This window comes from Loxodonta africana, chromosome 12 (genome assembly GCF_030014295.1).
Source record: "Loxodonta africana isolate mLoxAfr1 chromosome 12, mLoxAfr1.hap2, whole genome shotgun sequence".
Taxonomy (NCBI): Eukaryota; Metazoa; Chordata; class Mammalia; order Proboscidea; family Elephantidae; genus Loxodonta; species Loxodonta africana.
In genome coordinates, this window is record NC_087353.1 from 20,022,045 (window position 1) to 20,036,151 (window position 14,107).

General features: G+C 48.0%; 1 protein-coding gene across 1 annotated transcript in view; it reads left to right on the forward strand.

Moving 5' to 3' along the window:
* Positions 1-309: 309 nt before the first annotated feature.
* Positions 310-14,107, forward strand: part of HPCAL1 (hippocalcin like 1) — a 146,720-nt gene continuing 132,922 nt past the window's right edge. Inside the window, exon 1 of the mRNA XM_003411884.4 lies at positions 310-550. The gene's annotated coding sequence lies outside the window, so the exon portion shown is untranslated. The remainder of the gene's footprint in view (positions 551-14,107) is intronic.

The following is a 14,107-nucleotide window of genomic DNA, read 5'->3' on the forward strand; positions in this document are numbered from 1 at the left end:
CCGCCCCTGCCCCGTCCCACTCTCGTATCCACTAGGGAGGGGGACCCGGGCAGGACCTCGGCTGGGTGGTGAGGGGGCTGAGGAGCGCGGGACAGGGTGGTAAGGATGGAAGATGGGACGGCAAGGTCCAGCAGGGGGCGGGGCTAGGGAGGGGGCGTGGCCGGAGCGGCGGCGGAGGGGCGTGGCCGAGTCGGCTGGAAACTTCACCGCCCGCCCCCGGCCGTGCGCCCCGCCCCCGGCCCCCGCCCCCGGCCCCCGCCTTCCCGTCCCTTCCTTCCCGGGGCTGGCAGGCGGCAGCAGCGGCAGCAGGCGACGGACCCGCGGGCACCTCGCTTCCTCCCCTCGCTGCCCGGCTTCCTTTTGTCCTTCTGGGCGGCGATGAGCGCAGGGCCGGCGCGGCGGCTGCCGGAGCACGGAGCCTCGCACCCCTAGCCACCCCTCCCGGCTTCGGCACGCTTGTCCCCGCGCAGCGGCCCGCGTCCACCCCAGCCGCTGCTCGCGCCGCAACTTGGGCTTGGGAAGCCGCGGACTGCGTCCTGCGTCGGACTCGGTAGGAGAGGGACAGGCTGCGGGGGGCTGCGGGGACTGCGGGTGCGTGGATCGGTGTGCGCCCGCGTGTGTCTGTAATCGTGACTCTGCGTGTGTGCGTGTGTGTGTGTGTGTATGTGTGTGTTGGGGGGTGCCTTGTTTCCCTGCGCGGGTGCAGTTGTGTATGACCGCGGACGGGTGGTGTATTTCTGGAATGGCGTGCCCTCGTGGGGATCCGTGTGAGCAACTGGGTGTGCACATTTTCGGCTGCGTTTGTGGAATTGTGTGTCAGGGCGCAGTTGCTCGTGGGTGCCGGGCGGGGGTCGTGTGTGAGCAGCTGTGCGCGGGGCGAGGAATGGCAGGGTAGGCGTGGGCGACCTGGACCCGCGCAAGGGGCTCTGTGGTCTCTGCCGGCCGGCGCAGTGCGGAGCGCCGGAGCCCAGGGGAGAGCCGCGTCGCAGAGGAGGGAAGCGCTGGCCAGGCGGGAAGCCCGGGTTAGCCTCGCAGGCGGCAGGTCCGCCCGGCACACGTGGGCCGCCTGTGCGCTCTGGCCAAAGGTGGGGGCGGTGGGGCGGCGATTTCCTCTCAGATTAGAACCCTGACCTCTCCGTGACCTGCACTGCGACCTGGGCCAGATACGCCACCTTCCTGAGTCGCAGTTTGCTGCTCTTTAAAATGAGGGCATTCCCTCCCTCGGGGGCTGTCGTGATAGTTAAAAGAGAGCGCCCTAACGGTAGCTCTCGGCCCAGTGCCTGGCACTTAGTAGGTGCTATGTTAATTGAATTAGCTCTCTTTCTCTCTCATTTATCGTGGGTGGGGCTCTTACTTTTTTTTTTCTCCCTTTCTGGCTGTGTTTCTTGCATCTCTCACGGCTCTAACTTAACCGCAAAGCACAGAGATTCGAGAAAGTTTAGGCTGCTGGGTTCGCTGCCTCCTAGCCGCATCTCCCCGGCGGGCGCACCCTGCGGGTCTACAGGAGCGCGCAGCGCCGAGCGCTGGCTCGTCTCCAGCCCTAAAGGCTCCTGCGCACGAGCTAGGGTCCCTCTCCTGGCTGGAAGACAGCGGCAGCTGCTGGAGTCGGTAGCCCTTTTGTTCAACAAGTGGCTAGTCCCCAGGGTGTGCAACTCGTGGAACCTGAGAGCCACGGTGTGAAAGTGGCGCTCCCCGCAGAGACGGAGCTCAGGCTGGCGGTGCTTCCCAACCCGGGCCTGGTCATGCGGAATGCCACCCCCTTTTCTTCCCAGCTAACATCAGATTCCACCTAGAGGAGGGCGTTTGCCAGAATGGCGAGTCCCGCCTTGGGCTCAGCGTTGGACAACCTGCAACCTTACCCATGACGCCAGACGCTGGATGGGAGGGACCCAGCCTCCTAGACCCATACCTTGGTTTTTAAAATATAAATTCCTACATCTTTAGTTTTGAAACCTGCTACTGGTAAAATTGAACTGCAGTGAATGTGCACCAAGCTCTTACAACGTTAACTCTAGCCAGAGTCTTGCCATTTCACCTCCAGGTTCCCTCATACCCAGGAAGGCAGCTGATAGGGGCGCTGTCCTCTGTTGCCTCCTGCCAGAAGGGAGTCAGTGATTCCTTTCCTTCATTTCCATGGCTTCTCCCATTCAGGACCCTTCCCAGTCTGAAAAAACAAATAGCATTTAACCAAGGGAGCAGCAGACCTCATCTGTGTGCCAGGCTCTCAAAATGGAGCACTGGCATGGTGTGTTTTGAGGAAGGAGTCAACCGCTTGGCTGCGCTGGGGTATCAGATACATTTCCCAAGTATCCAGTGCCCCTCCAGTTAGGGTTTGCAGGGAAGCTGGAATGCTATGCAGGCTTTATGACAAACAAGCAGAAACCTCTGGTTCGGTGCCTTTGGTTTGTCTTCATCGAGAATAAAGGTGCTGAGAGCGCAGCAGTGAGAGCAGGCTATGTGGATTTAATAAGCTAATTTTTCATCCTAATTTGGTGTTGGAGGCACACCTAGAATGCAACCTATTTTCTGTCTCATAAAATAATTTTATATCCTAGAGGAGAAAAGGGCTTTTGATCTGAACCCTACTCTCGTCCCCATAATCAGATTCAATAATCATATTTACAAAAAATCGGTCTGGCTTTCACAGCTCAGAGACAGAACCAATAGCTTTCTTTTTTTCTTTTTCTTGATAAAACCAATCCTTTGTCTCAAGCAAACCAGTGTTTTGGTCCTCGATCTATTTCTGTTTCACTTTTGCAAGCGCCTGTAATTACTGAGCTCTTGAGGTTTCATTGAATAATGCACCACAGGGAAGGCCCACAGGCTTGGGCTGTCGCTTGTGGTGGACGTGGTGCCACGTTCTAGCCTGGCCTGCTCCCTTTGGGTTCCATTTTTATTCTTTCATCAGGTGGAAAAATCAATGTCAACGTGAAATAACAATTTGGGAGACCTGGTATTGAGAATCGAATGCCTGGGGAGTCATTTGACCTGTGGAGGCATAAGAATAAGTCGAAATTCCAGAATAACAGAGATTTGCCCAAATTCTAGCCAAGGACCTATTCATTTCCAATAAGATCTCCTAGAGAGATATTCTAAGAGAAATGAAATAACTTGGACAAATCCTTCAAAATTTATCTCCATCCTCGTTTCTGGCCACAGGGCTGTGCAGAATTAGAAACACAAGCTCCTGAAGGACAAGGAGCGGACTTGGGTGCACACTCCCCTCCCCAGGGGCTTATATTCACCTAACTCCATTTCCACCTGGGGCAGATTGGGAGCTTTCATCCTGGTGAAGGCACAGTACTCCCTTGGGGAATGCACCTCCCTATCTTCAGGACTTTGCATTGCACAATTCCCAGGGTTGCCATTCACATAAAATACCTTGTCGAGTGCTTCTGTATCCTATCAGTTCTATATCCCCCTTATTTTATTTTCTTCCCCCAGACTTAATCTAAGACCTTGTATTACTACTCAAAGTAGTGAAGTGCCAGGGTAACTTAGAAACCAGTGCTAATCCAGGATTCTAACAAGGAGTCCCAAAGTTTATTTGGCACCAAAGATCAAGCTATGTGGCAGCTGAAATTTTATGTAGGTGGGGAATCAGGTTTGTGTTAGAAGTTAGCATTCCAGCAAGCTCTAAACCGTGCTTGTGTGTTGTGGGATAGTGCTTTCAATTTATGAGTTGCCAGCCCAGACTCGATGGAGGATTATGTGTGCAGTCATGCATCGCTTAACGTCCATGATACGGTCTGTGAGAGAGAATGTTATGTGATTTGTCTGTTGTGTGGACATGCTTCTTGCCTTAGCGGTGATTGAGAACATTCTGCGAGGGATTTGCTTCTGTGTTTGATCCTCAATCCACGTCAGGAGCAATTTCTCCATAACTGATACAGGTCTCTCTCACATTTTCCTTAGCCTTGTAGCTTTCAGTGGAGCCGATCTTTTAACAGCTTGGAGAATTTTTTCTTTGTTTTTGAGGATCGTTGTGATTGTCCAGTGGGATATGCAATAGCATTCATGGATTTTTTTTTTTTACCTTAGTATTGTTTAATAATCGTTTGTTTCACTTCGAAATTGATACTTCTTTGCCTCTTGCTTTTGTTGTCTTCAGCCCTGGTTTTGCTGCATTTGGGAGCCATGATGCACTTCACGGCAATATTTTCAAACGAAAATTAAACAGAGAGGTAACACTACAACCCTCAAGAGACACGTGGACCATGGATGTATATGTGGTCGGACCTTGCCCTAACGGACGTTATGCGGCTCATGACTGTATTTTGCTAGTCTCTCGGCATCTGATGTCATTGTGCTTGGGGAAGGGAGGCATGTTTGGAGTTAGGATGAGCAGACATTTATAGATTTTCATCATGCTCTACTTTGGGGCTCACAATTCTCCCACAGCTTCACCGAGTGTCTTTAGTGTTTTCACATCCACATGTAAGTCTGTCCATCTGTGACTCTGATGTAGCTCTTGTTCTTTACCTTTGGGTTGAGTTTCTAATCAAGGGATGACAGGAGAGTAATTGTTTATGGAGGTAGTGTGATGTGTTTTGGGGGAGTCTCCCAATGTCATTTGCCCTATGAGGTGGAAAAATGTTTTTTTTTTTTTTTTAAATCACTTTAATTAAAAAAAAAAAAAACAGTTGGAATCTTCTGGTGCAGGTTTTAATATAGCTTAAGGTAATCAGTACGGTTTGACAGGTGGAGTGTTTCTTAGGAATGACGAGTAAGGTGCAAGTTTAAAGATTTTTTTTTTATCATCTAAGAAGCCCCGTAAATTCTTTAGAGAGCTCTACCCTGGCCATATCATTTCAACTAAAACTGAATTTCAGAGGCAGAGCTTCACATCTCTGCATTTATTAGGCATGACTAACGAAAGACAGCCTTCCAAGAGGTCTCCGGTTCTCTCATGTTGCAGCACCCTGCTGCCAACATCAGGGCAGGAAAGATGCCTTCTTGGGGCTGTTTTCATTTACCTTCATAAGCCAAGTGCATCCTTGACCCTTGTTAATCCAGGGGCTGTAATTTCAGAGTCTTTGTTTCTTTTTAGCTCTTGAAAGGCAGCCCAGGTTGGCAGGAAGCCAAGAGACAGGGGTGGTGGGGTGGTGGTGGTGATGAAGGAGTAAGGGTGCTGGGGTCAGCCTCACCTGCCTCGTTAGATGAGAAGCCTTCTCTAAGGCGTGAGTGATGAATCTCTGACCCTTGGCTAAGAAACCCTCAAGACTGTTAGATATTTACTCCATGGTTAAGGTGGCCATGACCTGAAGAAAGAAAGAAGGCTTTGAGGTGGTAGGTGCATGGTTCCGCTTGCAGAAGCCTTGGGATTTTGCCTCAATACCCTTTCCCCCTAGCCGAAACAAATCTTCCCTTGCTCTGTGTTTTCCCTTCAACAAGCGAGGTGTCCACTTGGTCAGTGTACTAGATGCTGCGAGGTGTTTTGAACTTTCTCTAGAGAACACATAGTCTCCTTTCACCTACCCATGTCTCTCATCCCTTCTCACTGCCTGCCCATTGGCCCAAACCTGACTTCTCGTGAGCGTCAGACCCAACGTGCTCTTCCAGGGTGGCGTGCAGCCTGCTAACTACCACCCATGCAAAGCAGGACCCGAGAAATCTTCCTCCCTCAATGACATTCGATCATGCTTTTCTGCGTCTAGTCATTTTTTAAAGCTAGAAATCTCAGGAGTATTTTTGGACTCTTCCCCTTCTTCACTCTGCCCATCTAACTGGTTGCTGAGTTGTGCTAGTTCTCTGCCTTGCTCTGGCCTCTCCTCGCCACCCCTGTTACCTCGTCTTCTCATATGTCGAAGCCTTATTATCCTGAACCTGGCTTCCCCTTCCTTCACTACAGCTGTTCTGTTACCAGTGCATCTTTTAAAACACAGGTTTCCTTATCTTACTAGGAGTCCCTGGGTAGTGCAAACGCGCACTCAGCTGCTACCCAAAAGGTCAGTGGTTGGAGTCCACCCAGAGGTGCCTCAGAAGAAAGGTTTGGCGACCTGCTTCCAAGAAATCAGCCACTAAAAATCCTACGAAGCACAGTTGTAATCTGACACACATGGCGTCACCAGGTGTAGGAATCGACTCTACGGCAACTGGTTTTGCTTTTTATCATCTTACTATCTCCCCCTACCTCCTTTTCCCCCCAATTCTTTTTCTTGGTAAGTATTCTTTTTAGCACTTGTTCTTTTGGGTGCCTTCTTATAAGCTAGGCTCTGTGTAAGCGAGACACATTTTGTCTCTGCCTGTGCAGAGTTTAAGGTCTTGGGTTGGGGTACGAGAAGACCATCAAACAAGCCAGTCCCCTAGGGCTTGACAAATGGCATGATGGGGTGCTCCTAACCCAGGCCAAGGGGCAAAGAGCCTTCCTGGAGAAAGTGCCCTCTAAAGCTGGCACCAGTTGGCCAGGATGATTGTTGTTGTTGGTTAGTGTTGAGTTGATTCCGACTCATGGCGACCCCTTGTGTGTCAGAGTAGAACTGCTCCAAAGGGTTCCCAAGCTGTGAGCTTTTTGTAAGTAGGTCACCAGACCTTACTCCTGAGGAGTGTTTGGGTGGGTTTGAACTGCCAGCCTTGCGGTTAGTAGTCCAGTGCTTGAAAGTATTCATGCCCCATGACAGTGGGAGGCATTGGAGTGGCTGGAGACAGGGCCAGGAGAGTGGGGCCAGGATAGATACTTTGTTCAAGTTCCTTTGTTCTTCTCTCTCACCCAGACTTCTTTAGCTGTTAAACCCTAATCACTTTTTTTCTTTTTTTAATTAACAGCTTTATTGATATATAATTTCTGTAACAAACAATTTACTCCTTTTAAGTGTACAATTCAATGGTTTTCAGTAAATTTACAGAGTTGTACAAACATCTGTAAATTTCCATCACCCCCGAAATATCCCCCGTGCCCATTTGTAGCCACTTCCTGTTCCTACCTGCAGCCCCAGACATCCATTTACCTGCCTTCTGTCCTATAGATTTGCCTTTTCTTCCTACCTGCCTTTTTACAGGGTTGACTCAAGGGCCTGTTCCTTGATGCCTTCCTAGATTCTTCCAATTAGAATGAATTTCTCCTTCAATGCTGAAGAGAAAGGAGCTGTGCACTTGTCCATCTCCCCCTGTGAGAGAATGAGTCGAATCTTTGAGGGCAGCAAACAAGTCTTACTGGCCTTCTCATTCCCTACCCATAGCACAGTACTAACACCCAAAAACCAAACCCATTGCCAGCGAGTCTATTCTAACTCATAGAGACCCTATAGGATAGAGTAGAACTGCACCATAGAGTTTCCAAAGAGCACCTGGGGGATTTGAACTGCCAGCCTTTTGATTAGCAGCCATAGCATTTAACTGCTATGCCACCAGGGTTTTCAGCACAGTGCTAGGCTCCTACAATATATCCAAGGAATGTTTGCTGAACTAACTGAAGTTACTTTCCTCACATTTCTTTTGTACAACTCCTTAGTATCTAGCACAGTTCTTAGAATTTAAAATAAAGAGTGTGTAACTTGTCAGGGGAGTCTCAGGGTGGTGCACACAGTTAACACGCTCAGCTGCTAACCTAAAGGATGGCAGTTCAAGTCCACCCAGAGATACCTCAGAAGGAAGGCCTGGTGATCTACCGCTGAGAAATCAGCCATTAAAAACCCTATGGAGCACAGTTCTGTTCTGACACACATGAGGTTGCCATGAGTCGGTGTCGATGTGATGGCATCTGGTGGTTTAATTGTCAGGTGATATAAAGCCCTGCTGCATGCTTTCTCTTGTGGCAGCAAGGACCTGAGCTAAGTGGGATTAAATTAATTTTTTAGGTGAAAAAACTGGGAGTTCTAGAACAAAATAAGTAGCCCAAGGCCATCAGCCGGAAAGTAGAAGAACCAAGAAGTAGACCAGGCTGCTTTTTTTCCTGCCTGTAATTTGGTAGTAACCGTGTACCCTTCTGTGGCTTCTCCTGGGCTGGTGTTTCCTTTTTCCTGTGCTTTCTTGTCATCCCTTCCCAAGCAATATGAGCTTCATTCATGGTGGGAATGATGTGTACCGTATTTTCATCTGCCCCAGTCTCTGTCTTGGAACTGAATAAGTAGAAATGGCTCAGTAAGTAAGTACCTGTACAGTGGTCGGTCTACTGGTAAATAGGAGGAGGGAGGCCTTTGAAGAGGGAGGAGTTGTGTGCGGTGAGGCTGTGTGTACTTGGATGCCTTGTACATTTCAGAAGGGTTTCTCTTCTTGCATCATTTTTGAGGAAAGTAGCGTAGGAGGAGACCCCATTTTATAGATGTAATAACCAAAATACGGAAGTTGCATACCCAGTGTGCACCAGGTAGATCTGGGTTTGGCGTATAGAAACCAGGTCAGGGTGATCTCTCTCTTGCACGGATGTAGAAGGCTTTCAGTGGCTGACATTAAGAATGTCTTACTTGTTTTCTAGGGATTAGGATCATTAGACCCTCATTTGCAATATACCACAGGGAAAGGATTTGGGGTGTTGGGGTTAGGCAGACCTGGGTTTGAGTCATAGACTCTGCTCTGCCGTTTACTGGCTGGGTGACCCTCTTTGAGCCTAAACAGCGTTTGCTCCTGTACAAAATGGAGCTCTAGGCCAGCCTCAAGGAGCTCTGGTGGCACAATCGTTAAGTGCTTGGCTATTAACTGAAAGGTTGATGGTTTGAATCCACCTGGTGGCTCCACAGGAGAAAGATCTGGTATTCTGCTCCCGTAAAGATTACAGCCAAGAAACCCTATGGGGCATTCTACTATGTCATATAATGTCACTATGAGTCCGAATGAATTCAAAGGCACCTAATGACAACAAAAGGCCCACCTCAGATGCTCAGATGAAATCACGGACACGGAGTCTTTGAAAATACATAGGAAATGGCAGTGGTGGCTACTGCTGTTATGACTTGAAACATTCTTGGGCGGTAGTGGCACCTCTGCCACAAAGTCCTTCTTTTCAAAGTGTTCAGGTTTGGTAGGCGTGTTTGGAACCAGACTTGTAGCAGCAAGGTGTTAGATTTCAGAGCCTGTGGAGGTTGTGTGTGTGAAGCCCAGAAGGGAGCCAGGGAGGGTCACAATTTGAAACCCAGGGAGCTGCCATTTTGGAACTTCCCAACATCAGGTCTTCAGTGTCTCAGGTTTCCTAAGGTGGCCGTGGTGATCCTGAACTTTATGGGCTGTATAAAGGATCTGCAGGTTATTCCTCAGACATAGTGAGGCCCAAACTTTATTAGCTCCTCCCCTTTTGGGTGCTTGGACAGTGTTTATCAAGTTTAGGATGTGTGTGTGGTTGTGTGTGAGTGGGCTGGAGGAGGGCTCCGAGGAACACTCAGGGAATTACGATTCTGTGCAGCGCTGTGCATGGATTGCAATGCTTCTCCCCCTCCAGCAGCAAAATGCCTGGGTTTCTGCTTCCTATCGGTGCATTTTACAGATGTTTCCAGAAAACAGACTTGACTGCAGCTCCCTTCTCTGTCACTCCCATCTTTTTTATTTGCTGCCCAGTTATAATCCATTTCTGGAGGAAAATGAGACGTCTTAAAATCAGTTGCCTGGGTTAAAAAAAAAATCGTTTCCAATGTTATGCAATTTTCCATATTTACCATGCGTGGCCAGAGAGTCACTCCTGGTGGAGTGAGCAGGGATGTCCAGGAAACCCTGCCCGGACCGTGGAGCCGAGGGTGGCCGTGGTGGCAGGACTGTGGGTTTCTCTCTCTTTCAGTCCTTGCCAAAGTGTGGTGGCGGCAGTGGCGGGCATGTGGCTTTATTAAAAATCCTTCAGTTGTTTCGGTGCCAATTCCATGCTTCTTGATGCAGCCGGAACAGTCCAGCAGGGGCTCTGCTTCCAGGGTTCGGAGGCAAAATGTGGCAGTGCTTGGACTTCTTTGGGTATCTTTCTTCTTCCCAAATAAAGATAAAAACTGGCCTTGGACAGACGTTAAGGCTCTGTTTTCCTTCATGCTGAACCTTTGATGTGTACGATTCCTTTTTATTTTCGGGGGGAGAGGGCCGCTTTTCTCTCTTCTTTCTTTCTGAAGACAGTGATAAAGATGTGCTGCTTTTATTAGTATTTTTGGTGATAGGCTATTACCTGGCCTAAAAAACTGTGGCCTGGCTGGTTGCTCTCGGAGCTGTAAGGTGAAAGCTTGTGCGTTTGGGAGTTGTTTTCACCAATGTTGGTGGCTGTGGGGGGAGAGGAGTGGGAGGCCTAGGAAGAATAAGGATTCCAGGTTCTCTCAGCCAGGGACCCCCAAGCAGTGGTATAGTCTCACGGCTCCTTCCCTTTGTGGCTTGTCCTGAGTCAGAGTCTGGCTCCCTTGGACAGCATCGTCATCAACACCATCATTCAGGCTCAGCAGTGCATCCTGAGTTTTTGGCCACTGCGTCACAGAGCCCATTCCTGCTGCATTAGCTGTTCCCTGCAGGCTCCCTACTGTGGGGAGGTGATGACAGGAGCTGGCACAGGAGGATGATAGGCTGGCGGTTCCAAATGGCTTGATGGTGGAGTGTGGCTCTGAAAGTGGCTCCATGCAGGTCACTGACCTGGAAGATCCTGGGGAAATCCCTCCCAGTCTCCCAGGCCCAAGAGCCAGCCAGAGGTGCCTCCTGGGAGAACAAAGTGGCCTCCTGGGTGTTCTCCAGGCCCTTTGCTGCCGCCCTCTCTGGTGCTGGTGGGAGTCTGACCTTGCTGGCTGAGCATCCACAATCAGCCTTGCTGGGCATGTCTACCCTACCCAGGGTGTTGGGCCTCTTTGTGGGCAGGGCCCTGTGGATTTTTTCTCTGTGGCCGCCCATTCCTGGAACAGAGCCTAGAACACCATGGGTGCCCAGATGTGTGACTCAGCCACCACTTCTATCAGCTGTAGGGTGGTAGGTGGCATTCTCTGTCTTGGTCATTTTGTGAATTGAATAATTTAACATCTTACCTCCTCTGCCTGAAGGGCTTGCTTTGTGGGTCTGAGTAGCCAGGCATGATTGGGTAAGTCATTGTACTAGTGATGTTTTCTGTGTTCTGCAGTGATTGGCATGTACATGTCTTGTGCATTAGTGAAAACCGAGGGACTGGAAGCCTTCTGGAAACCATCAAGACTCCATGGGTTGGTGGAGTGACCCCCCACCCCATTATTATTGTCTGGTTCTGGCATTGGTGACTTTTCCTCTCCAGACCCTGGTTACCTCATTTGTAAACTGGGGCTTAAAGCTAGATAACCTCTATATTCTCTGTCAGCTTCACAACTCAGCAAAAGTGTTTAAAAATGGAAACTTGAGTTGTAGGGTCCATTCGACATACAACGTAGAGAGAATTGTAATAACTAAAATGAGTGCAAAAAAAAAAAAGAAAACGAATCGCTTGTAGAAAGCACAGACACCCAAGCAACTGCCTTGTTAAGAATGGGCATTGTGATTCAGAAGAAACTGATAATATTGAGGAACAAATTGTGGAGCAATTTTTTAGTGTGTGTTTTTTGTTTTGAAGGGATGGGGGTGGGAGGGTGCTGAAGTGAGGGAGGTGGACTCAGTGTGCTTGTTTATCCACCCATCTGTCCATTCAGCATTTTCTTATAACTTCCAGTGTGCCAAGAACAACGCTAAGAGCCTGGGATTAGGAAGACAGTGTCTCATGGTATAAAGGAGAGATGGACTTGGAGGCAGTTGATTTCAGTGGGATAAACACTTGGGAGCGTAAAAGAAGACTGGCAGTTGAGTTAGTTTCTCGTGCCCTAGATTGGGTTCCTTATATAGAAGCTGGTTACCATGCCCTTAAGAGGACGCTCTAACAAGAAAAACCACAGAAGAAGACGTTGACATCCTCAATGTAACGGTGTGTCTATAGATCAGTGGCCTTCTAAGAAGCTGGTAGAACTTCTTGTTTTGGCTAATTGTGAATTAGAGAAAAGGCAGAATTAGAGAGTATTCTAGAAGACAAGTTATTGTGTTGTTTTCAGACAACATGTAAAAGTAATACTGACCAGATTTTGCCTCAATTGGCCTTTTTAATGAATTACTAAGAATTCTTTGAATTTAGCATATTAGCGATAGCTGTTGTTAGTTGCCATGGAGCCGGCTCCAACTCATGGCAACCTAATGTATGACAGAATGAAATGTTACCTGGTCCTGCGCCATAATCGCGACCATCGGTGTGTTTGAGTGAATTGTTGCAGCAATTGTGTCAATGCGTCTCATTGAGGATTTCTCTCAATTTTGTTGCCCCTCTGTTCTGCCAAATGATGTTCTTTTCTAATGGTTGATCTTTCCTGATGACTTGTTCAAAGTAAGTAAGTTGAAGTCTCAGCATCCTTGCTTTTAAGCATTCTGGTTGTATTTCTTTTAAAACTTATTTGTTTGTTCTTTTGTCAGTCCAGGGTATAGTCAATATTCTTCACTAACACCATAGTTGAAAATCCAGCTTTTTCACTTTCCAGCTTTGTGTGATATGAGGTGGTTGAAAAGCCCATGGCTGGGGTCAGAGGCACCTGGATAAAGGTATTTGCTAAAGTGGCTGAAAATAAGTAATCTAAACGCTATGCCTAAATATGGGGGTAGGAAGCAAGATACAGAATCACACAGACAGTTTCATCTCAATTATGTTTGGGAGAAAAAAAAAGTCATAGAAAATAGAAGGGAATATACCAAACTGTTAGTCTGATGGGATCATTGGGTGATTTCTCTTTCCTTCGTTTTCATATTTCTTTACATTGTTAATTTTTTTTTTTTAAACCAGTGAGCATGTATATTACTTTTGCAATTAGGGTGAAAAAAGTTTTAACAGGAACCCTGAGAACTCATTTCTCAGATAAGCTTGTTTACCCTCTTAATTTGCTTAGCAAACTTTCTTTCTATCAACAAGCTGGCTGGAACCCATAAATTCCATAGCTGTGGTCATTTGAATGAATGGCAATTTATCACAATACATAATTAGAATTTGTGGATCTCATCTCAACTCAATACTGAGCAAATCTGTTAACCGGGATTTAAAGAAAAATGTTCCAAGTCTTCCCAGAAATTCACCATTTTAAGATGGTAGAATGCAGCGTTTGTTTATGGCCTAGACGGTATTTCTTTTTGCTTGCTTGAAGTTGAGGGTTCTCTTGGTTTTCTGACCTGGAAGGAGGCTTCGTGACTCCTGCTGTTTGTTTTGATGTTGAGGGTTTTAATGAAGTGGTTCCAGGTCCTCGTACTCCCAGACCCTGCTTTCATTTTTTGTTGCCCTTGCTTTTTCTTCTCTCTCTGTCTCTTTTTTTAAAATTGTGCTTTAAGTGAAAGTTTACAATTCAAGTCAGTTTCTCATACACAAACTTATGCACACATTGTTATATGACCCTAGTTGTTCTCCCTACAATGTGACAGCACACTCCTCCTCTCCACCCTGTATTCCCCATGTCCATTCAGCCAGCTCCTGTCCCCCTCCACCTTCTCATCTCGCCTCCAGATAGGAGCTGCCCACATAGTCTCAGTGTCTCCTTGAGCGAAGAAACACAGTCCTCACTAGTATCATTTTATGTCTTATAGTCCAGTCTAATCTTTATCTGAAGAGTTGGTTTCAGGAATGATTTAGTTTTGGGTTAACAGAGAGTCCAGGGCCATGACCCCTGAGGTCCTTCCAGTCTCAGTCAGACCATTAAGTCTGATCTTTTTACTAGAATTTGAGGTCTGCATTCCACTTTTCTCCTGCTCCGTCAGAGATTCTGTGTTGTGTTCTCTGTCAGGGCAGTCATTGGTGGTAGCCGGGCACCATCTAGTTCTTCTGGTCTCAGGCTGATGGAGTCTCTGGTTTATGTGGCCCTTTCTGTCTCTTGGGCTCATATTTTCTTGCTTTTTCTTCTCTTTTCTTACCACTGGAGTGTTCACCCACTGGGCTATCTTCCAAGAATAATCTCCTTATTGTTTGTCCATCAGTCTAATGTTTTTCACCTCCCATCTTGAAAACAGATGTTTCTGTTCCCCATCCCTGCCCTTCCTTCAGGAGCCCCAGAGAGTGCAACTGCTCCTCTTGAGCAGCTGCACATGGAGAGGCTGCTGATGGGGATCCCCCCTCCTCTTCCTGTGCTGCTCTCAACTCAGAGGTTGGCTTGGCCCTTTTGATTTGTTTGCTGGTCAACAGTCTCAGCTCAGCTCTTCTTAGGGC